This window comes from Falco cherrug, chromosome 16, assembly GCF_023634085.1.
Source record: "Falco cherrug isolate bFalChe1 chromosome 16, bFalChe1.pri, whole genome shotgun sequence".
Classification (NCBI taxonomy): Eukaryota; Metazoa; Chordata; class Aves; order Falconiformes; family Falconidae; genus Falco; species Falco cherrug.
This window is the reverse complement of record NC_073712.1, coordinates 380,171-403,327: the sequence shown is the minus strand read 5'-3', so window position 1 is coordinate 403,327 and position 23,157 is coordinate 380,171. Positions and strand designations below refer to the sequence as shown.

The following is a 23,157-nucleotide window of genomic DNA, read 5'->3' as shown; positions in this document are numbered from 1 at the left end:
AAGTAAGTCTTTTCAATGTTTTATGAGCACAATGCTCTCTTCTCAAAGCAGAGGAATGCTTGTGCTCTGCTGAAGAGCAGAAGTGCTTGTAGCTGACCGCTGGTGAGTCAGTGCCAATACTGGCAGTAGGCAGTTACTTAGGGCACGAGACAGAAGCGGTGGCCTGTCCTACCTGGCCCTATATATTATAATATAAAATAATGTACATCCATACATATATAGATAGATATAAAAGATATAATTCTTTTTAGATCCACGGGACGGATTACGCAATAATCAAGGCTGACCACCAATTCCACCGACACCTCATTGGCAAGAAAGCAGCTAAACGGTAAGTGGAGTGCCTTTCTAGTCCTTCCCATGCTCACACTCTTCGTGTTTAGTAGATGGTATCAGGGGCTCTGTAGCTCACCCAGTGTGCTGTCTCCATCACATTTCCTCTGCTTTTCTGGAGTGGTGGTGGTACAAGGAGAGAAATGGGCCGTGAGGCCTTGCGATGGCTTGAACGGGTGAAAGTACCTTGGGAGCCTGAACAGTAGTGGAATTACTTTGATGTGTCCTGGAGGAATTTTTTTTTTTTTTTTTTTCCACACGTTGCTCTGTGCGAATGACATTTTAGCAGCCAGTTGTGGGTGGTGGAAATGTGCTTGGTGAGCTTCTCCCTGTAGAGGAATGAAGGCGGTGGGTTGATTAGCATTGATAACACGCAGCTGTGGCCTTGCCTCAGAGGCAGTGGGTTGATTGACATGGGCGATGTGCAGGTGTAGCTGGTTCCCGCTAAGGGGTTAAATAGCCCTGTGGCTTGTGGGAGAGGGTGTCAGCTGGAGGAGGAGCAGTGTGGTCTGGCCTCTGGAGGAAGGTGCTACAGCACCGGCAGTAGAATATGGCCAACGCTAAAGCCTTGTTGCGGTCTGCTAGTTTGATAGCACTGCAACGTGTCCCCAGCCAAGAGTTTGGGGTAGAAAGGAACGATTATCCTCTGCTCTAAATGTGATACTGTTTGGGGAAGAAACACGCCTGGCTCTGACAAGGGAACAATGGGCTCTGTAGATGCCACGGTATTTACTTGGACAGGCTCTCGTGTGGCACAGGTCTGCTCTCGCTGAACTCCAGGGGGAAGAGGCAATTTCCCCTGGCTCAACCCTACCCCACCGAGCCCTTCCCAGAGGCGGCTTTACTTCTTCATCAGCCTCTGAGCAGTGATAATCCAGGTGCCTTGCTTCCAGGTCTTTGCCTAGCAGACGGCATCACCACAGTCCTTGCCTCGAAGTGAACAGGATGAAGGATCTGTACAAGGTGTCTGTGCGCATTCCCCCGGACAACGAGAAGAGCAACCCGATCAGAATGGAAGGAGACCCACAGGGGGTCCCACAGGCCAAGAGCGAGCTGCTGGAACTCGCTTCCCGTATGGTGAGTGGGTAGGTCGTGATGTTTGGGAGACTGCAGGGTTTGGGCTCTCGTGTTCCCTTGTAACCTTCTGGTGCGAGTGTGTGCCCCTTGCCCACGGAGCACTTGGATCTCATGACAAGTGCAAGTTCCTCTTCACAAATGTCTTCCCCTGTTCCCTCGGGTAGCCCTTCTCTGTCAACGCAGAGTGAATTTGGTCTGGAGAAAAGAGGGACAGTGCTGGCAAGTAAACCTCGGGCAGCAAACCGCTAAGTCAAAGTAGACGGCTCTCCGGCTGAACACTCAGTGTGCCCTCTGTTCCCGTCAGGAAAATGAACACGCTGCGGACCTAATCGTTGAGCAGAAATTCCACCGGACCATCACTGGGCAGAAGGCTGAGCGGATCTGGGAAATCCGGGAGCAATTCCCAGAGGTAAGGCTTTGTAGGAGAGGAGGAATCCAGAGGGGTTCTTTCCTACATGGGTAGTAGGCCTGTCGTCACAGAAGTCGTAACTTTAGTGGCTCTGTAGCGCAAGTGTCTGAGAAGATAGTTCTTTTAGCCAGAGGCCGCTAACACGGTTCCCCTTTTCTGAATGGGAAAAGGGCATGTGTAGGATCCCCCCAACCTTTGCATGTGTCTGACACAAGGGTTCTTGCTTTTGCTTGAGCTAACTCTAAATGACCGCTCCTGCAGGTTATCATCAACTTCCCAGACCCTGCACACAAGAGTGACATCGTCCAACTCCGAGGTCCCAAAAACGAGGTGGAGAAGTGCACCGAGTACATGCAAAAGACGGTGGCAGACCTGGTAAGGAGGTCTTCTGCCTGCACTTCCCTCCTCCGTGCCTGGATAACCCTGGGGCAAAGCAGAGCTCTACTGGCTTGGGTAGAGCTAAAACACCTCAAGAGGAGGGAGCTGTCGACGCTGTTTTGGCTGAATGGAGGCAGGGGGTAGTACCTGTTATGGGAAGGCTATAGGGGAACGTCCTTGCCTTTGTTTAGTCTTACAAGTCCCTCGTATAGAGAACTTCCTTGGGTCTAAGCCTCTTTTCAAAAGCTCGTTTATCAGAGTTCCTGAAGTCGGGCCTCCCTTGCCACGACAGTGTAATCTTCAGTTCTCCCTTCCTTTCTCCCTTAGGTTGAAAACAGCTTTTCTATTTCTGTCCCCATCTGCAAACAGTTCCACAAGAACATCGTAGGGAAAGGAGGTGCCAACATCAAGAAGGTGAGATACTGCTCCTAACTCAAGTGCTCGTGATGATCACTGCCTGCAGCAAAATCCCACTGGATGCTCTCTCCTGCCCATTGGTGATGTCCAATATAGCCTGCGAGGCTTTTTCTTCTGACATGGGACACTTCTGAGATGATTTTTTTTTTTTTTCCCTTTGTGGCAGATCCGTAAAGAAAGCAACACCAAAATTGATCTCCCAGCAAAGAACAGCAACTCGGAGACAATTGTTATCACAGGCAAGAGGGCAAACTGTGAGGCTGCTCGCCACAGGATAACATCACTTTGGAAGGACCTACAGAAGATGTGCATGTGGCTCAGGAACAGATTGAAGCCATGCTCAAGGAACTGGTGAGCTGGAGTTACTAGTTCCAGTAAGAAACTGGGGGAAGAAGGGGCAACAGAGCAGAGGTGATGAGGTGTTTGTCACATCCATAGGATGTCTTGGCATGCTTAATCGAACTTGCAGGAGACAAATTGTGTGGCCAGGTGGATGACACCCCTTGGTTATGAACCTCATCCATAGCATCCTTGAAAAGTCAGCATTAATTTTTTTGGTGCGGAGAAGGAAGGATTCTCTTGGTTATAGCTGGAGAGGCATAGAAGTCAGTCTTTTCAATGTTTCATGAGCACAATGCTCTCTTCTCAAAGCAGAGGAATGCTTGTGCTCTGCTGAAGAGCAGAAGTGCTTGTAGCTGACCGCTGGTGAGTCAGTGCCAATACTGGCAGTAGGCAGTTACTTAGGGCACGAGACAGAAGCGGTGGCCTGTCCTTCCTGGCCCTATATAATATATATATATGTATGTATGTGCGTACAATATTATATATATATAAAATTCTTTTTAGATCCACGGGATGGATTACGCAGTAATCAAGGCTGACCACCAGTTCCACCGACACCTCATTGGCAAGTGTGAAGAGGAAGATGAAGCCCAAGGCTCACAGTATCGGTGGATCTCATTTGATGGTGCCTCCGTGTGGTGTGGCTAGTCAGCTGAATACCTGAATGCCGGTTGGGATGGCGATGATTATAGTGGCGGAGATGAAGTATGATCGGCTGTCTACGTCTATTCCGACAGTGAATATGTGGTGGGCTCATATGACAAAGCCCAGGAATCCAATCGATAGTATAGCTCAGACTATTCCTATGTAGCCGAATGGTTCTTTTTTGCCTGCGTAATACGTTACAACATGTGAGATGATTCCAAAGCCGTGAAGGATTAAGATGTAAACTTCCTGGTGGCCAAAGAATCAGAACAGGTGCTGGTAGAGAATGGGGTCTCCCCCTCCAGCGGGGTCAAAGAATGTAGTGTTTAGGTTTCGGTCGGTCAGTAGTATGGTGATGCCGGCGGCCAGGACTGGAAGTGAGGGCACTAGGAGTATGGATCATAAGAATAGGGGAGTTGGATATTGCGATAAGGCAGGGGGGGTTATGTTAATGGCTGTTGTGTTAAAGTTGATGGCCCCTAAGATGGAAGACACACCTGCGAGGTGTAGGGAGAAGATGGCTAGGTCTACTGAGGCGCCAGCATGGGCTAGGTTGCCTGCTAGGGGCGGGTATATGGTTCATCCTGTTCCGACTCCAGCTTCTACTGTGGAGGACGCTAGGAGCAGTAGGAAGGACGGAGGAAGTAGTTCAGAAACTGATGTTGTTTATGCGGGGGAATGCTATGTCTGGGGCTCCAATTATAAGGGGGACTAGTCAGTTTCCAAACCCTTCGATTATAATAGCTATAACTGTGAAGAAGATTCTTACGAAGGCATGGGCGGTGATGATGACATTGTAGATTTGGTCGTCTCCTAGGAGAGTTCCTGGTTGGCCAAGTTCTGCTCGAATAAGGAGGCTGAGGGCGGTACTCGGCTATGCCTGCCCATGCTCCGAAGAGTAGGTATAGGGTGCCGATGTCATTGTGGTTTGTTGAAACTAGTCATCGGTTGATGAAGGTCACGGGTCAGGTGGCTGAGTGTTTAGGCGTTAGGCTGTAGTCCTTTTTACAGAGGTTGAATTCCTCTTCTTATCGACTCTGTGGTGAAGTTAATGTTGAGTTGCAAACTCATTGATGTACGCTGAGAGTGTGCCGGAGTCTGGTAGACAGAAGCTCGTTGGTTTGAGCGTCTAGCTGTTAATTAGAAGTTTATGGGATCGAGGCCCGTCTGTCTAGGCTTATCGTGGAGGCCCTAGCTGAATTAGAGTATCTGCGTTGCATTTAGATGGTGCAGGTTTAGTGTCCTGCGGGCCTTAGTGGTGTGGGCAGAAACTAAGAGGATTTAACTCTTAGTTAAGGCTTTGAAGGCCTTCGGTTTGGTAGGCAGGGGATCCTAAGTTTCTTAGGTAACGGTCAGGATTGCGGGAGAAGGGGGGAGAAGGAGGACTGACAGAGAAATTAAGGTAGCAATTGGTGTGCCTGTGGATTTGTTATTGTATCATTGTTTTATGAAGCTTGTAGTGTTTGGTGGGAGTGTGGAGCAATATGCAAGGCGTAGGTAGAAAAATAAACCTTGTAGGGAGAGTATTGAAATAATTATGGCTGCGGTTGATATCTCTTGCTTAGTTAGTTCCTGGATAATGAGTCATTTTGGTAAAAAGCCAGGGAGTGGGGGCAGGCCGGCTAGGGATAGTAGTGCTAGCGTCAAGGATGCGTTTAGTGATGGTATTTTTGTTCAGGAGGTTATTATTGTGGATAGTTTTGAGGAGTTGGTTGTGTTGAGGGCTAAGAAAATGGAGGCGGTTCTTAAGGAGTATAGGTAGAAGGTTATTAATGTTAGCTTGGGGTTGTATATGAGGATGATGGTTATTCAGCCTAGGTGGGCGATCGATGAGAAAGCTAGGACTTTTCGGATTTGTGTTTGGTTAAGTCCTGTTCGCCCTCCGATGGCTGCGGATGCAATGGCCACGGTTGTCAGTAGGAGTGGGTTCAGTGAGGGGGCAGTTAAGAAAAGAAGAGTGAGTGGGGGGAGTTTTATTCATGTAGAGACGAGTAGGGCAGTGGTTATAGGTGAGCCTTGTATGACCTCTGGACATCAGGAGTGAAAGGGTACTAGGCCTAGTTTTATTGCGACTGCTGTAGTTAGTAGTAGGGAGGCTGTTGGGTGGCTTAGTCGCGGAATGTCTCATTGTCCGGTGAACTGTGCGTTGATTGTGCTTGAGAAGAGGATTAATGCGGAGGCGGTTGCTTGGACGAGAAAGTATTTGATTGCAGCTTCCATAGCTCGAGGGTGGTGTGATTTTGAAAGGAAGGGGATAATGGCAAGGGTGTTGATTTCTAGTCCAGGCCAGGCTAGCAGTCAGTGGTTGCTTGAAATTGTGATGGTTGTTCCTAGTAGAAGGCTTAAGGAGAACGTTAGTTTTGTGACGGGGCTCATTTAGTAGAGGAAGAGGTTAAACCATCATTTTCGGGGTATGGGCCCGATAGCTTTTGTTTAGCTGACCCTACTGGGAAGTAATATAAGGGGAGTATGGAGCGCTTTGATCTCTTCTGTGCAGGTTCAATTCCTGTCTTCCTAAGGTTTTCAACGGAGACAATGGGATTCGGACATAGAGACGGTCTCCGGTTCACCTCAAACAGGAGAACTGAATGCAGTTGTTCGTGTTTTCCGAGAATGGAATGTACCACTCCACCTTGTTACTGATTCTGCTTATGTTGCAGGTATTGTTCCACGAGCTGAAGCTTCTGTGCTGCGGAGTGTTTCGCATTCACAACCCTTTACCCTGTTACAGGAACTTATTTTCCTTTTGGACTCTCGATCTGCGCCTTATTTTGTTATGCATATTAGGTCTCATACCTCGCTACCTGGTTTTCTTGCAGAAGGCAATCGACGAGCTGACCTATTGCCGTGACCAGTTCAAGTACTGCCAGACCGTATTGCACAAGCTAAGCGAAGGCACTCTTTTTTTCCATCGAAACGCTGGAGCTCTTAAGCGACAGTTTGGCCTTGCTGCTCAACAAGCATCAAGTATTATTGCTGTCTGTCCCGACTGTCAAAAACATTCTTTCCCATCAGTTGCTGCAGGAGTTAATCCTAGAGGATTACAAAGCCTACCGTTATGGCAAACAGATGTCACGCATGATTCTGAATTTGGTAGCCTTAAATATATCCACTCTTCCATTGATACATTTTCAGGTGCCTTGGTTGCCTCGTGTCACACAGGAGAAAAGGCACGAGCTGTTCGTAGACATTTAATGCGTGCTTTTGCTGCTTTAGGTATTCCCTTAAGCTGGACCGTTGTCGGTCTTTATCTTTACGTTTCAACAACTGTAAAAACCTCTTTTGCCCTATGGGGTAGAACTCACATTACCGGCATTGCTCATTCCCCCACCGGTCGATCTCTCATTGAAGGGTCTCATCGGTCTCTGAAACGTTTATGACAACAACAAAAAGGGGGAATGGGCATGGCTGTTCCCGAGGAACGGTTACAGAAAGCGTTGTATGTTTTTAATTTTTTGAATTGTTCTTTAATAGATAACGACCCACCGATAGGTCGACGTTTCACTGCAGCTACCTCCGTCGAGGCACGGGTTAAAGGCCCGGTATCAGTCCGAGATGCAGAAACAGGTAAAATTATGGGACCATATCCTCTTGTTACACGGGGAAAAGGTTATGCTTGTGTCTCTACAGAAAAAGGACCTAGATGGATCCCAGCGAAGAATGTAAGACCTTTCCGTGAACCTTTACCGCAGGCAGCTGATACCGACACCGACGCTACAGAATGAAATATAAACTGTGTGAGGATTACTGTTTTGCATTAATGTTAGATACCCAAAATCAGGACATAGGATATAGATTTCGCTTTTTACAGCGCCTAGAACGAGCACTATCACCCTGGATCAAGCCACTGAACAGAGGTAATACTCTCGGACCAAGCGGGGGAAAGGGACGACTCATTGTCCATGGAACGATGATTCCATTGACACTGATAAGGGGAAGGGAGGATTCATAATGAGAGAACAACTAGGTATTATGAAGGAGAACAGGAACTGGGGGAAGAAGGGGCAACAGAGCAGAGGTGATGAGGTGTTTGTCACATCCATAGGATGTCTTGGCATGCTTAATCGAACTTGCAGGAGACAAATTGTGTGGCCAGGTGGATGACACCCCTTGGTTATGAAACTCATCCATAGCATCCTTGAAAAGTCAGCATTAATTTTTTTGGTGCGGAGAAGGAAGGATTCTCTTGGTTATAGCTGGAGAGGCATAGAAGTGAGTCTTTTCAATGTTTCATGAGCACAATGCTCTCTTCTCAAAGCAGAGGAATGCTTGTGCTCTGCTGAAGAGCAGAAGTGCTTGTAGCTGACCGCTGGTGAGTCAGTGCCAATAGTGGCAGTAGGCAGTTACTTAGGGCACGAGACAGAAGCGGTGGCCTGTCCTACCTGGCCCTATATATTATAATATAAAATAATGTACATCCATACATATATAGATAGATATAAAAGATATAATTCTTTTTAGATCCACGGGACGGATTACGCAATAATCAAGGCTGACCACCAATTCCACCGACACCTCATTGGCAAGAAAGCAGCTAAACGGTAAGTGGAGTGCCTTTCTAGTCCTTCCCATGCTCACACTCTTCGTGTTTAGTAGATGGTATCAGGGGCTCTGTAGCTCACCCAGTGTGCTGTCTCCATCACATTTCCTCTGCTTTTCTGGAGTGGTGGTGGTACAAGGAGAGAAATGGGCCGTCAGGCCTTGCGATGGCTTGAACGGGTGAAAGTACCTTGGGAGCCTGAACAGTAGTGGAATTACTTTGATGTGTCCTGGAGGAATTTTTATTTTTTTTTTTCCACACGTTGCTCTGTGCGAATGACAGTTTAGCAGCCAGTTGTGGGTGGTGGAAATGTGCTTGGTGAGCTTCTCCCTGTAGAGGAATGAAGGCGGTGGGTTGATTAGCATTGATAACACGCAGCTGTGGCCTTGCCTCAGAGGCAGTGGGTTGATTGACATGGACGATGTGCAGGTGTAGCTGGTTCCCGCTAAGGGGTTAAATAGCCCTGTGGCTTGTGGGAGAGGGTGTCAGCTGGAGGAGGAGCAGTGTGGTCTGGCCTCTGGAGGAAGGTGCTACAGCACCGGCAGTAGAATATGGCCAACGCTAAAGCCTTGTTGCGGTCTGCTAGTTTGATAGCACTGCAACGTGTCCCCAGCCAAGAGTTTGGGGTAGAAAGGAACGATTATCCTCTGCTCTAAATGTGATACTGTTTGGGGAAGAAACACGCCTGGCTCTGACAAGGGAACAATGGGCTCTGTAGATGCCACGGTATTTACTTGGACAGGCTCTCGTGTGGCACAAGTCTGCTCTCGCTGAACTCCAGGGGGAAGAGGCAATTTCCCCTGGCTCAACCCTACCCCACCGAGCCCTTCCCAGAGGCGGCTTTACTTCTTCATCAGCCTCTGAGCAGTGATAATCCAGGTGCCTTGCTTCCAGGTCTTTGCCTAGCAGACGGCGTCACCACAGTCCTTGCCTCGAAGTGAACAGGATGAAGGATCTGTACAAGGTGTCTGTGCGCATTCCCCCGGACAACGAGAAGAGCAACCCGATCAGAATGGAAGGAGACCCACAGGGGGTCCCACAGGCCAAGAGCGAGCTGCTGGAACTCGCTTCCCGTATGGTGAGTGGGTAGGACGTGATGTTTGGGAGACTGCAGGGTTTGGGCTCTCGTGTTCCCTTGTAACCTTCTGGTGCGAGTGTGTGCCCCTTGCCCACGGAGCACTTGGATCTCATGACAAGTGCAAGTTCCTCTTCACAAATGTCTTCCCCTGTTCCCTCGGGTAGCCCTTCTCTGTCAACGCAGAGTGAATTTGGTCTGGAGAAAAGAGGGACAGTGCTGGCAAGTAAACCGTCGGGCAGCAAACCGCTAAGTCAAAGTAGATGGCTCTCCGGCTGAACACTCAGTGTGCCCTCTGTTCCCGTCAGGAAAATGAACACGCTGCGGACCTAATCGTTGAGCAGAAATTCCACCGGACCATCACTGGGCAGAAGGCTGAGCGGGTCTGGGAAATCCGGGAGCAATTCCCAGAGGTAAGGCTTTGTAGGAGAGGAGGAATCCAGAGGGGTTCTTTCCTACATGGGTAGTAGGCCTGTCGTCACAGAAGTCGTAACTTTAGTGGCTCTGTAGCGCAAGTGTCTGAGAAGATAGTTCTTTTAGCCAGAGGCCGCTAACACGGTTCCCCTTTTCTGAATGGGAAAAGGGCATGTGTAGGATCCCCCCAACCTTTGCATGTGTCTGACACAAGGGTTCTTGCTTTTGCTTGAGCTAACTCTAAATGACCGCTCCTGCAGGTTATCATCAACTTCCCAGACCCTGCACACAAGAGTGACATTGTCCAACTCCGAGGTCCCAAAAACGAGGTGGAGAAGTGCACCGAGTACATGCAAAAGACGGTGGCAGACCTGGTAAGGAGGTCTTCTGCCTGCACTTCCCTCCTCCGTGCCTGGATAACCCTGGGGCAAAGCAGAGCTCTACTGGCTTGGGTAGAGCTAAAACACCTCAAGAGGAGGGAGCTGTCGACGCTGTTTTGGCTGAATGGAGGCAGGGGGTAGTACCTGTTATGGGAAGGCTATAGGGGAACGTCCTTGCCTTTGTTTAGTCTTACAAGTCCCTCGTATAGAGAACTTCCTTGGGTCTAAGCCTCTTTTCAAAAGCTCGTTTATCAGAGTTCCTGAAGTCGGGCCTCCCTTGCCACGACAGTGTAATCTTCAGTTCTCCCTTCCTTTCTCCCTTAGGTTGAAAACAGCTTTTCTATTTCTGTCCCCATCTGCAAACAGTTCCACAAGAACATCGTAGGGAAAGGAGGTGCCAACATCAAGAAGGTGAGATATTGCTCCTAACTCAAGTGCTCGTGATGATCACTGCCTGCAGCAAAATCCCACTGGATGCTCTCTCCTGCCCATTGGTGATGTCCAATATAGCCTGCGAGGGTTTTTCTTCTGACATGGGACGCTTCTGCGATGATTTTTTTTTTTTTTCTTTTGTGGCAGATCCGTAAAGAAAGCAACACCAAAATTGATCTCCCAGCAAAGAACAGCAACTCGGAGACAATTGTTATCACAGGCAAGAGGGCAAACTGTGAGGCTGCTCGCCACAGGATAACATCACTTTGGAAGGACCTACAGAAGATGTGCATGTGGCTCAGGAACAGATTGAAGCCATGCTCAAGGAACTGGTGAGCTGGAGTTACTAGTTCCAGTAAGAAACTGGGGGAAGAAGGGGCAACAGAGCAGAGGTGATGAGGTGTTTGTCACATCCATAGGATGTCTTGGCATGCTTAATCGAACTTGCAGGAGACAAATTGTGTGGCCAGGTGGATGACACCCCTTGGTTATGAACCTCATCCATAGCATCCTTGAAAAGTCAGCATTAATTTTTTTGGTGCGGAGAAGGAAGGATTCTCTTGGTTATAGCTGGAGAGGCGTAGAAGTGAGTCTTTTCAATGTTTCATGAGCACAATGCTCTCTTCTCAAAGCAGAGGAATGCTTGTGCTCTGCTGAAGAGCAGAAGTGCTTGTAGCTGACCGCTGGTGAGTCAGTGCCAATACTGGCAGTAGGCAGTTACTTAGGGCACGAGACAGAAGCGGTGGCCTGTCCTACCTGGCCCTATATAATATATATATGTATGTATGTGCGTACAATATTATATATATATAAAATTCTTTTTAGATCCACGGGATGGATTACGCAGTAATCAAGGCTGAGCACCAATTCCACCGACACCTTATTGGCAAGTGTGAAGAGGAAGATGAAGCCCAAGGCTCACAGTATCGGTGGATCTCATTTGATGGTGCCTCCGTGTGGTGTGGCTAGTCAGCTGAATACCTGAATGCCGGTTGGGATGGCGATGATTATAGTGGCGGAGATGAAGTATGATCGGCTGTCTACGTCTATTCCGACAGTGAATATGTGGTGGGCTCATATGACAAAGCCCAGGAATCCAATCGATAGTATAGCTCAGACTATTCCTATGTAGCCGAATGGTTCTTTTTTGCCTGCGTAATACGTTACAACATGTGAGATGATTCCAAAGCCGTGAAGGATTAAGATGTAAACTTCCTGGTGGCCAAAGAATCAGAACAGGTGCTGGTAGAGAATGGGGTCTCCCCCTCCAGCGGGGTCAATGAAAAGTGTTTAGGTTTCGGTCGGTCAGTAGTATGGTGATGCCGGCGGCCAGGACTGGAAGTGAGGGCACTAGGAGTACGGATCATACGAATAGGGGAGTTGGATATTGCGATAAGGCAGGGGGGGTTATGTTAATGGCTGTTGTGTTAAAGTTGATGGCCCCTAAGATGGAAGACACACCTGCGAGGTGTAGGGAGAAGATGGCTAGGTCTACTGAGGCGCCAGCATGGGCTAGGTTGCCTGCTAGGGGCGGGTATATGGTTCATCCTGTTCCGACTCCAGCTTCTACTGTGGAGGACGCTAGGAGCAGTAGGAAGGACGGAGGAAGTAGTTCAGAAACTGATGTTGTTTATGCGGGGGAATGCTATGTCTGGGGCTCCAATTATAAGGGGGACTAGTCAGTTTCCAAACCCTTCGATTATAATGGCTATAACTGTGAAGAAGATTCTTACGAAGGCATGGGCGGTGATGATGACATTGTAGATTTGGTCGTCTCCTAGGAGAGTTCCTGGTTGGCCAAGTTCTGCTCGAATAAGGAGGCTGAGGGCGGTACTCGGCTATGCCTGCCCATGCTCCGAAGAGTAGGTATAGGGTGCCGATGTCATTGTGGTTTGTTGAAACTAGTCATCGGTTGATGAAGGTCACGGGTCAGGTGGCTGAGTGTTTAGGCGTTAGGCTGTAGTCCTTTTTACAGAGGTTGAATTCCTCTTCTTATCGACTCTGTGGTGAAGTTCATGTTGAGTTGCAAACTCATTGATGTACGCTGAGAGTGTGCCGGAGTCTGGTAGACAGAAGCTCGTTGGTTTGAGCGTCTAGCTGTTAATTAGAAGTTTATGGGATTGAGGCCCGTCTGTCTAGGCTTATCGTGGAGGCCCTAGCTGAATTAGAGTATCTGCGTTGCATTTAGATGGTGCAGGTTTAGTGTCCTGCGGGCCTTAGTGGTGCGGGCAGAAACTAAGAGGATTTAACTCTTATTTAAGGCTTTGAAGGCCTTCGGTTTAAGTGGGCGGTTATCCTAAGTTTCTTAGGTGATGGTTAAGATTGTGGGGGAAAGGGGGAGGAGAAGGATTGATAGGGAAATTAGGGCAGCAGTTGGCGTGTTTGTAGGTTTGTTATTGTATCATTGCTTTATGAAATTTGTGGTGTTTGGTGGGAGTGTGATTGTGGAGCAATATGCAAGGCGTAGGTAAAAAAATAGGCCTAATAGGGAGAGTATTGAGATAATTATGGCCGTGGTTGATATCTCTTGTTTAGTTAATTCTTGAATGATGAGTCATTTTGGTAAAAAGCCAGGGAGTGGGGGCAGGCCGGCTAGGGATAGTAGTGCTAGCGTCAAGGATGCGTTTAGCGATGGTATTTTTGTTCAGGAGGTTATTATTGTGGATAGTTTTAATGAGTTGGTTGTGTTGAGGGCTAAGAAAATGGAGGCAGTTATCAGGGAGTATAGGTAGAAGGATATTATTGTTAGTTTGGGGTTGTATATGAGGATAATGGTCATTCAGCGTAGGTGGGCGATTGATGAGAAGGCTAGGATTTTTCGAATTTGTGTCTGGTTGAGTCCTATTCACCCTCCGACAGCTGCGGATGCGATGGCCATGGTTGTTAGCAGGAGTGGGTTTAGTGAGGGGGCAGTTAAGAATAAAATAGTGATGGGGGGGAGTTTTATTAATGTGGAGAGGAGTAGGGCGGTGGTTATGGGTGAGCCTTGCATGACCTCTGGGAATCAGAAATGGAAGGGTACTAGTCCTAGTTTTATTGCTACTGCTATAGTCAGTAGGAGGGAGGCTACTGGTTGGGTTAATTGGGTAATGTCTCATTGTCCGGTGAGCTGTGCGTTGATTGTGCTCGAGAAAAGGATTAGTGCGGAGGCGGTTGCTTGGATGAGAAAGTATTTGATTGCAGCTTCGACAGCTCGAGGATGATGTGATTTTGAAATGAAGGGGATAATGGCAAGGGTGTTGATTTCTAATCCAGTTCAGGCTAGTATTCAATGGTTGCTTGAAATTGTAATGGTTGTTCCCAGTAGAAGACTTAAGGAGAATATTAGTTTTGTGAGCGGGCTCATTTAGTAGAGGAAGGGGTTAAACCATCATTTTCGGGGTATGGGCCCGATAGCTTTATGTTTAGCTGACCCTACTAGGAAGTAATATAAGGGAAGTATGGAGGGTTTTGATCTCTTCTGTGCAGGTTCAATTCCTATCTTCCTAAGGTTTTGCAAGGAAATGAGAGGATTGGTAGACCTCTATGTTCACTTTATCATAGTGACCCTTAGGTGTTCAGGCACATTTCCTTATGCAGGCGTGTTTTAAGCGGGAGGGAGGCCTGCATAGCAGATTGGTATGCTGGTGTGTCATAGGCATAGAGCTAGTGTTAGCGGTAGGAAGTTTTTTCAGAGAAGGTGTATGAGTTGGTCGTAACGAAATCGTGGGTATGAGGCGCGAATTCAGAGAAAGCCAAAGGAGAGGAGGAGGGTTTTTGTGGCGAGGATTATTGGGAATAGTTCTGGGGGGAGGCCTAGGGAGCTTGGGTTGATGAAAAGAATGGCGGTGAGTGTGTTTATTAATATAATGTTTGCGTACTCAGCTAGGAAGAATAAGGCGAATGGACCTGCGGCGTATTCTACATTGAAGCCTGAGACTAGTTCGGATTCCCCCTCTGTCAGATCGAATGGGGCGCGGTTGGTTTCAGCAAGGGTGGAAATGTATCATATTATTATGAGGGGTCAGGTGGAGAAGATTAGGTATAGGGGTTCTTGGGTGGTGGCAAGGGTGTTTAGGGTATAGTTTCCACTTAGTATGATTATGGAGAGGAGGATGATAGCTAGTGTTACTTCGTATGAGATGGTCTGTGCGACTGCTCGGAGGGCGCCGATTAGGGCGTATTTTGAGTTTGAAGCTCAGCCCGATCATAAAATTGAATATACTGCTAAGCTTGACATGGCTAAGAGGAATAGTAGGCCCAGGTTCAAGTCTGCAAGAGAGAAGGGTAGGGGGAGAGGGGTTCAAATTGAAACTGCAAGAAGGAGGGCTAGTATTGGGGTTAGGGTGAAGAGTAGGGGGGAGGAGGTTGATGGTCGGATGGGTTCTTTGGTGAATAGTTTTACACCATCTGCTACTGGTTGTAGGAGTCCAAAGGGGCCAACAATGTTTGGGCCTTTTCGGGCTTGCATGTAGCTTAGGACTTTTCGTTCTACTAGTGTTAGGAAGGCTACGGCGATTAAGATTGGAAGAGCATAGGCTAAGAATATGGTAAGGTGCATTAGGGGTGTTGGTTGGGTCATGGTTGAGTTGTGGGGAGCTAGGGAGAGGATTTGAACCTCTAATTAAAGGGTTTAAGCCTTTTGCATTTGCCAGGCTTTGCTACACTAGCGGCCCTTTTTTAGGGGTTTGGGGTGGGTAGTCCCTTGAGCAGTTTAGTTGAGGTCATTGCTTGGGGAGGGGGGCGTGCCGGGGAGTATTGGCCCCACCTTTCCGGTCCTTTCGTACTGGGAAAGGTTTATCATAGATAGAAACCGACCTGGATTGCTCCGGTCTGAACTCAGATCACGTAGGACTGTTAATCGTTGAACAAACGAACCTTTAATAGCGGCTGCACCATTGGGATGTCCTGATCCAACATCGAGGTCGTAAACCTCTCCGTCGATGGGGGCTCTTGGGAGAGATTGCGCTGTTATCCCTGGGGTAGCTTGGTCCATTGTTCAACTGTGTTGGGTCTGGTTGCTGTTTGCACGTTGATGGGTGGTTCTTGGTTAAGATGGGTTGTCTTATTTTTGGAGGGTGTGTTTTACTCCAAGGTTGCCCCAACCGAAAAATTATGAGCCAATGTTGTGAGGGGGTAGTGTGCCTGGTAGGTTTAAGTTTGGTGCGTGATGGCCATTGATTTTTAAGTTCCACAGGGTCTTCTCGTCTTATGTGCTTATTCCTGCTTTTGCACAGGAAGATCAATTTCGCTGATTATCTGTAAGAGACAGTTAAGACCTCGTTTAGCCATTCATACAGGTCCCGATTTATGAGACAATTGATTGCGCTACCTTTGCACGGTTAGGATACCGCGGCCGTTTAATGTGGTGTCACTGGGCAGGCATCACCTCCAATACTTGTTAAGCTGGAGGCTATGTTTTTGGTAAACAGTCGGGCCTTGTGTTTGCTGAATTCCTTTTACAGATTTTAATCTTTCTAGTGGGCGCACCTGGGTTGGGTTAACAGTGTATTGGAATGTTTGGTCTTGTTGTGGTTGGGAACATTAATTTTTCTGTTAATGGTACTTGTTACTAAGTTTGCGCTCGAGAGGTAGTAGATTACCTAGTTACTCATTTTAGCATTAGCTCTTCTATTGCTTATAGATTGACCTGCTAGTTTTGAAGGGAGTCGTGCTGCTTTTGTATTTTTTTACATGGAGCTTTGACGCACTCTTTGTTGGTGGCTGCTTGAGGGCCTACAATTTTTAAAGCTTTATAAGTTATCCGCTAATGAAGGCTGTATTCTTTATTAAAGGAGCTGTACCCCCTTTAAATAGCTCTTAGCTCATTTCAATTTGGGTTGATTGGGGTCCTTGAGGGAGAGACTAAGGGTGAACTTAGATTCGTTTTGCAGGTAACCAGCTATCACCCAGCTCGGTTGGCTTTTCACCTCTACTGACAAGTCGTCCCACTCTTTTGCAACAGAGACGGGTTCGCTCGGGGGTAGCTGCTTGTAAGTAGCTCGCATGGGTTTCGGGGTGGCAAGCTTAAGTTCGCTTTGCTTGGTTGTTCTTGCTAAACCATGATGCAGGAGGTAAAAGGGTATATCTTTGCTGTTTATTGCTTGAGGTTTCATTTTTATTTCATCTATCCCTTGCGGTACGGAGCTCTATTGCGCCAGTGGGCCTTTTCTATCGCCTATACTAAGGCAGGAGAATGTTTTGGCTTAGTGATGGGGAAGGGTGAATTTTTGATTAGTCTTCGGGTGTTGTGGCTGGGCTAGAGGAGGCTCAGGGTGATCTGGTTGGTGGCAGATATCTCTCAGGTGTAAGCTGAGTGCTTTAGTCTTGTAGCTACACCCTGATATGCTAAGTACACCTTCCGGTACACTTACCTTGTTACGACTTACCTCATCTTTGGCTATAGTGGTGGGTTAGTTATCTGGGGTTGGTAGCTTGTGAGGAGGGTGACGGGCGGTATGTACGTGCCTCAGGGCCAACTTAAAGTAGGCTTATGTTATCCTGCTTTACTGCTAAATCCGCCTTCTGGAAACAATTTCATGTCTCCTTCCGTTGGAGTGTTCTATATTAGAAAATGTAGCCCATTACTTCCACTTCGTAGGCTATACCTTGACCTGTCGTGCTAACGGGGTGGTTATTGTGCTCACTGTGCGCCCTTCAATTAGGGTGAGCTGGCGACGGCGGTATGTAGGCTGTATTCTGGCGAGAAGTGGTAGGGTGTAGCGTGGGGTGTCGTTTACAGAACAGGCTCCTCTAGGTGGGTTTGGGGCACCGCCAAGTCCTTAGAGTTTCAAGCGTTTGTGCTCGTAATTCTCGGGCGGATGTGCTATGGTACGATGAACATCAGGATTTAGGGCTAGGCATAGTGGGGTATCTAATCCCAGTTTGGACCCTAGCTTTCGTGGGGTTTGGTCCGTCGGATATACTAGGATCATTTTTAAGTTGGCCTTAGGGATATCTTGGGCTTATGACAGCTCAGTTATGTTTTGGTTATTCCTAGTTATTATGACAGGTTCTAGTCCACTCTTTACGCCGTGTGACTGTTGGCTCGGGTTTCTTGTATGACCGCGGTGGCTGGCACAAGATTTACCAACCCTAAGGCTGCTATGACTAAGTCAAGCTTGCGCTTATTGCTTAATGTTAATTACTGCTGAGTGCCCGTGGGGGTGTGGCTGAGCAAGGCGTCTTGGGCTACAGTTGATGGTGTGTGCCTGATGCCTGCTCCTTTAGTCTTGGCAAGAGGTTTAGGGCATCTACACTGGACCGCAGATACTTGCATGTATATGTCTAGCAGGGGCCAACTGTAAGGCTAGAACTAAGTCTTTTGTCCCTGGGTTTTATATTGCACACCATCTTGGCATCTTCAGTGCCATGCTTTGGACTGTAAGCTACGGGGACGTTTATCTCATCTATTTCGTTTATTTTGTTTATCTCATCTATTTCGTTTATTTTGTTTATCTCATCTATTTCGTTTATTTTGTTTATCTCATCTATTTCGTTTATTTTGTTTATCTCATCTATTTCGTTTATTTTGTTTATCTCATCTATTTCGTTTATTTTGTTTATCTCATCTATTTCGTTTATTTTGTTTATCTCATCTATTTCGTTTATTTTGTTTATCTCATCTATTTCGTTTATTTTGTTTATCTCATCTATTTCGTTTATTTTGTTTATCTCATCTATTTCGTTTATTTTGTTTATCTCGTTTATTTTGTTTATTTTGTTTATTTTGTTTAATAGTTTTTGTTTGTTTGCCTTATTGGCTATTTGGGTATTTGTGGTTGCATTTAGATGGTGCAGGTTTAGTGTCCTGCGGGCCTTAGTGGTGTGGGCAGAAACTAAGAGGATTTAACTCTTAGTTAAGGCTTTGAAGGCCTTCGGTTTGGTAGGCAGGGGATCCTAAGTTTCTTAGGTAACGGTCAGGATTGCGGGAGAAGGGGGGAGAAGGAGGACTGACAGAGAAATTAAGGTAGCAATTGGTGTGCCTGTGGATTTGTTATTGTATCATTGTTTTATGAAGCTTGTAGTGTTTGGTGGGAGTGTGGAGCAATATGCAAGGCGTAGGTAGAAAAATAAACCTTGTAGGGAGAGTATTGAAATAATTATGGCTGCGGTTGATATCTCTTGCTTAGTTAGTTCCTGGATAATGAGTCATTTTGGTAAAAAGCCAGGGAGTGGGGGCAGGCCGGCTAGGGATAGTAGTGCTAGCGTCAAGGATGCGTTTAGTGATGGTATTTTTGTTCAGGAGGTTATTATTGTGGATAGTTTTGAGGAGTTGGTTGTGTTGAGGGCTAAGAAAATGGAGGCGGTTCTTAAGGAGTATAGGTAGAAGGTTATTAATGTTAGCTTGGGGTTGTATATGAGGATGATGGTTATTCAGCCTAGGTGGGCGATCGATGAGAAAGCTAGGACTTTTCGGATTTGTGTTTGGTTAAGTCCTGTTCGCCCTCCGATGGCTGCGGATGCAATGGCCACGGTTGTCAGTAGGAGTGGGTTCAGTGAGGGGGCAGTTAAGAAAAGAAGAGTGAGTGGGGGGAGTTTTATTCATGTAGAGACGAGTAGGGCAGTGGTTATAGGTGAGCCTTGTATGACCTCTGGACATCAGAAGTGAAAGGGTACTAGGCCTAGTTTTATTGCGACTGCTGTAGTTAGTAGTAGGGAGGCTGTTGGGTGGCTTAGTCGCGGAATGTCTCATTGTCCGGTGAACTGTGCGTTGATTGTGCTTGAGAAGAGGATTAATGCGGAGGCGGTTGCTTGGACGAGAAAGTATTTGATTGCAGCTTCCATAGCTCGAGGGTGGTGTGATTTTGAAAGGAAGGGGATAATGGCAAGGGTGTTGATTTCTAGTCCAGGCCAGGCTAGCAGTCAGTGGTTGCTTGAAATTGTGATGGTTGTTCCTAGTAGAAGGCTTAAGGAGAACGTTAGTTTTGTGACGGGGCTCATTTAGTAGAGGAAGAGGTTAAACCATCATTTTCGGGGTATGGGCCCGATAGCTTTTGTTTAGCTGACCCTACTGGGAAGTAATATAAGGGGAGTATGGAGCGCTTTGACCTCTTCTGTGCAGGTTCAATTCCTGTCTTCCTAAGGTTTTCAACGGAGACAATGGGATTCGGACATAGAGACGGTCTCCGGTTCACCTCAAACAGGAGAACTGAATGCAGTTGTTCGTGTTTTCCGAGAATGGAATGTACCACTCCACCTTGTTACTGATTCTGCTTATGTTGCAGGTATTGTTCCACGAGCTGAAGCTTCTGTGCTGCGGAGTGTTTCGCATTCACAACCCTTTACCCTGTTACAGGAACTTATTTTCCTTTTGGACTCTCGATCTGCGCCTTATTTTGTTATGCATATTAGGTCTCATACCTCGCTACCTGGTTTTCTTGCAGAAGGCAATCGACGAGCTGACCTATTGCCGTGACCAGTTCAAGTACTGCCAGACCGTATTGCACAAGCTAAGCGAAGGCACTCTTTTTTTCCATCGAAACGCTGGAGCTCTTAAGCGACAGTTTGGCCTTGCTGCTCAACAAGCATCAAGTATTATTGCTGTCTGTCCCGATTGTCAAAAACATTCTTTCCCATCAGTTGCTGCAGGAGCTAATCCTAGAGGATTACAAAGCCTACCGTTATGGCAAACAGATGTCACGCATGATTCTGAATTTGGTAGCCTTAAATATATCCACTCTTCCATTGATACATTTTCAGGTGCCTTGGTTGCCTCGTGTCACACAGGAGAAAAGGCACGAGCTGTTCGTAGACATTTAATGCGTGCTTTTGCTGCTTTAGGTATCCCCTTAAGCTGGACCGTTATCGGTCTTTATCTTTACGTTTCAACAACTGTAAAAACCTCTTTTGCCCTATGGGGTAGAACTCATATTACCGGCATTGCTCATTCCCCCACCGGTCGATCTCTCATTGAAGGGTCTCATCGGTCTCTGAAACGTTTATGACAACAACAAAAAGGGGGAATGGGCATGGCTATTCCCGAGGAACGGTTACAGAAAGCGTTGTATGTTTTTAATTTTTTGAATTGTTCTTGAATAGATAACGACCCACCGATAGGTCGACGTTTCACTGCAGCTACCTCCGTCGAGGCACGGGTTAAAGGCCCGGTATCGGTCCGAGATGCAGAAACAGGTAAAATTATGGGACCATATCCTCTTGTTACACGGGGAAAAGGTTATGCTTGTGTCTCTACAGAAAAAGGACCTCGATGGATCCCAGCGAAGAATGTAAGACCTTCCCGTGAACCTTTACCGCAGGCAGCTGATAGCGACACCGACGCTACAGAATGAAATAAAAACTGTGTGAGGATTACTGTTTTGCATTAATGTTAGATACCCAAAATCAGGACATAGGATATAGATTTCGCTTTTTACAGCGCCTAGAACGAGCACTATCACCCTGGATCAAGCCACTGAACAGAGGTAATACTCTCGGACCAAGCGGGGGAAAGGGACGACTCATTGTCCATGGAACGATGATTCCATTGACACTGATAAGGGGAAGGGAGGATTCATAATGAGAGAACAACTAGGTATTATGAAGGAGAACAGGAACTCGGGGAAGAAGGGGCAACAGAGCAGAGGTGATGAGGTGTTTGTCACATCCATAGGATGTCTTGGCATGCTTAATCGAACTTGCAGGAGACAAATTGTGTGGCCAGGTGGATGACACCCCTTGGTTATGAACCTCATCCATAGCATCCTTGAAAAGTCAGCATTAATTTTTTTGGTGCGGAGAAGGAAGGATTCTCTTGGTTATAGCTGGAGAGGCATAGAAGTGAGTCTTTTCAATGTTTCATGAGCACAATGCTCTCTTCTCAAAGCAGAGGAATGCTTGTGCTCTGCTGAAGAGCAGAAGTGCTTGTAGCTGACCGCTGGTGAGTCAGTGCCAATAGTGGCAGTAGGCAGTTACTTAGGGCACGAGACAGAAGCGGTGGCCTGTCCTACCTGGCCCTATATATTATAATATAAAATAATGTACATCCATACATATATAGATAGATATAAAAGATATAATTCTTTTTAGATCCACGGGACGGATTACGCAATAATCAAGGCTGACCACCAATTCCACCGACACCTCATTGGCAAGAAAGCAGCTAAACGGTAAGTGGAGTGCCTTTCTAGTCCTTCCCATGCTCACACTCTTCGTGTTTAGTAGATGGTATCAGGGGCTCTGTAGCTCACCCAGTGTGCTGTCTCCATCACATTTCCTCTGCTTTTCTGGAGTGGTGGTGGTACAAGGAGAGAAATGGGCCGTGAGGCCTTGCGATGGCTTGAACGGGTGAAAGTACCTTGGGAGCCTGAACAGTAGTGGAATTACTTTGATGTGTCCTGGAGGAATTTTTTTTTTTTTTTTTCCACACGTTGCTCTGTGCGAATGACAGTTTAGCAGCCAGTTGTGGGTGGTGGAAATGTGCTTGGTGAGCTTCTCCCTGTAGAGGAATGAAGGCGGTGGGTTGATTAGCATTGATAACACGCAGCTGTGGCCTTGCCTCAGAGGCAGTGGGTTGATTGACATGGGCGATGTGCAGGTGTAGCTGGTTCCCGCTAAGGGGTTAAATAGCCCTGTGGCTTGTGGGAGAGGGTGTCAGCTGGAGGAGGAGCAGTGTGGTCTGGCCTCTGGAGGAAGGTGCTACAGCACCGGCAGTAGAATATGGCCAACGCTAAAGCCTTGTTGCGGTCTGCTAGTTTGATAGCACTGCAACGTGTCCCCAGCCAAGAGTTTGGGGTAGAAAGGAACGATTATCCTCTGCTCTAAATGTGATACTGTTTGGGGAAGAAACACGCCTGGCTCTGACAAGGGAACAATGGGCTCTGTAGATGCCACGGTATTTACTTGGACAGGCTCTCGTGTGGCACAGGTCTGCTCTCGCTGAACTCCAGGGGGAAGAGGCAATTTCCCCTGGCTCAACCCTACCCCACCGAGCCCTTCCCAGAGGCGGCTTTACTTCTTCATCAGCCTCTGAGCAGTGATAATCCAGGTGCCTTGCTTCCAGGTCTTTGCCTAGCAGACGGCGTCACCACAGTCCTTGCCTCGAAGTTAACAGGATGAAGGATCTGTACAAGGTGTCTGTGCGCATTCCCCCGGACAACGAGAAGAGCAACCCGATCAGAATGGAAGGAGACCCACAGGGGGTCCCACAGGCCAAGAGCGAGCTGCTGGAACTCGCTTCCCGTATGGTGAGTGGGTAGGACGTGATGTTTGGGAGACTGCAGGGTTTGGGCTCTCGTGTTCCCTTGTAACCTTCTGGTGCGAGTGTGTGCCCCTTGCCCACGGAGCACTTGGATCTCATGACAAGTGCAAGTTCCTCTTCACAAATGTCTTCCCCTGTTCCCTCGGGTAGCCCTTCTCTGTCAACGCAGAGTGAATTTGGTCTGGAGAAAAGAGGGACAGTGCTGGCAAGTAAACCGTCGGGCAGCAAACCGCTAAGTCAAAGTAGATGGCTCTCCGGCTGAACACTCAGTGTGCCCTCTGTTCCCGTCAGGAAAATGAACACGCTGCGGACCTAATCGTTGAGCAGAAATTCCACCGGACCATCACTGGGCAGAAAGCTGAGCGGATCTGGGAAATCCGGGAGCAATTCCCAGAGGTAAGGCTTTGTAGGAGAGGAGGAATCCAGAGGGGTTCTTTCCTACATGGGTAGTAGGCCTGTCGTCACAGAAGTCGTAACTTTAGTGGCTCTGTAGCGCAAGTGTCTGAGAAGATAGTTCTTTTAGCCAGAGGCCGCTAA

At 47.5% G+C, this 23,157-nt stretch overlaps 3 pseudogenes; all 3 read right to left on the bottom strand.

Moving 5' to 3' along the window:
* Nucleotides 1-5,143: 5,143 nt before the first annotated feature.
* Nucleotides 5,144-5,992, bottom strand: LOC129737474 (NADH-ubiquinone oxidoreductase chain 2-like; annotated as a pseudogene).
* Nucleotides 5,993-12,684: 6,692 nt separating this feature from the next.
* Nucleotides 12,685-15,035, bottom strand: LOC129737471 (NADH-ubiquinone oxidoreductase chain 2-like; annotated as a pseudogene).
* A 3,728-nt stretch (nucleotides 15,036-18,763) lies between these two features.
* Nucleotides 18,764-19,402, bottom strand: LOC129737472 (NADH-ubiquinone oxidoreductase chain 2-like; annotated as a pseudogene).
* Nucleotides 19,403-23,157: the final 3,755 nt, after the last annotated feature.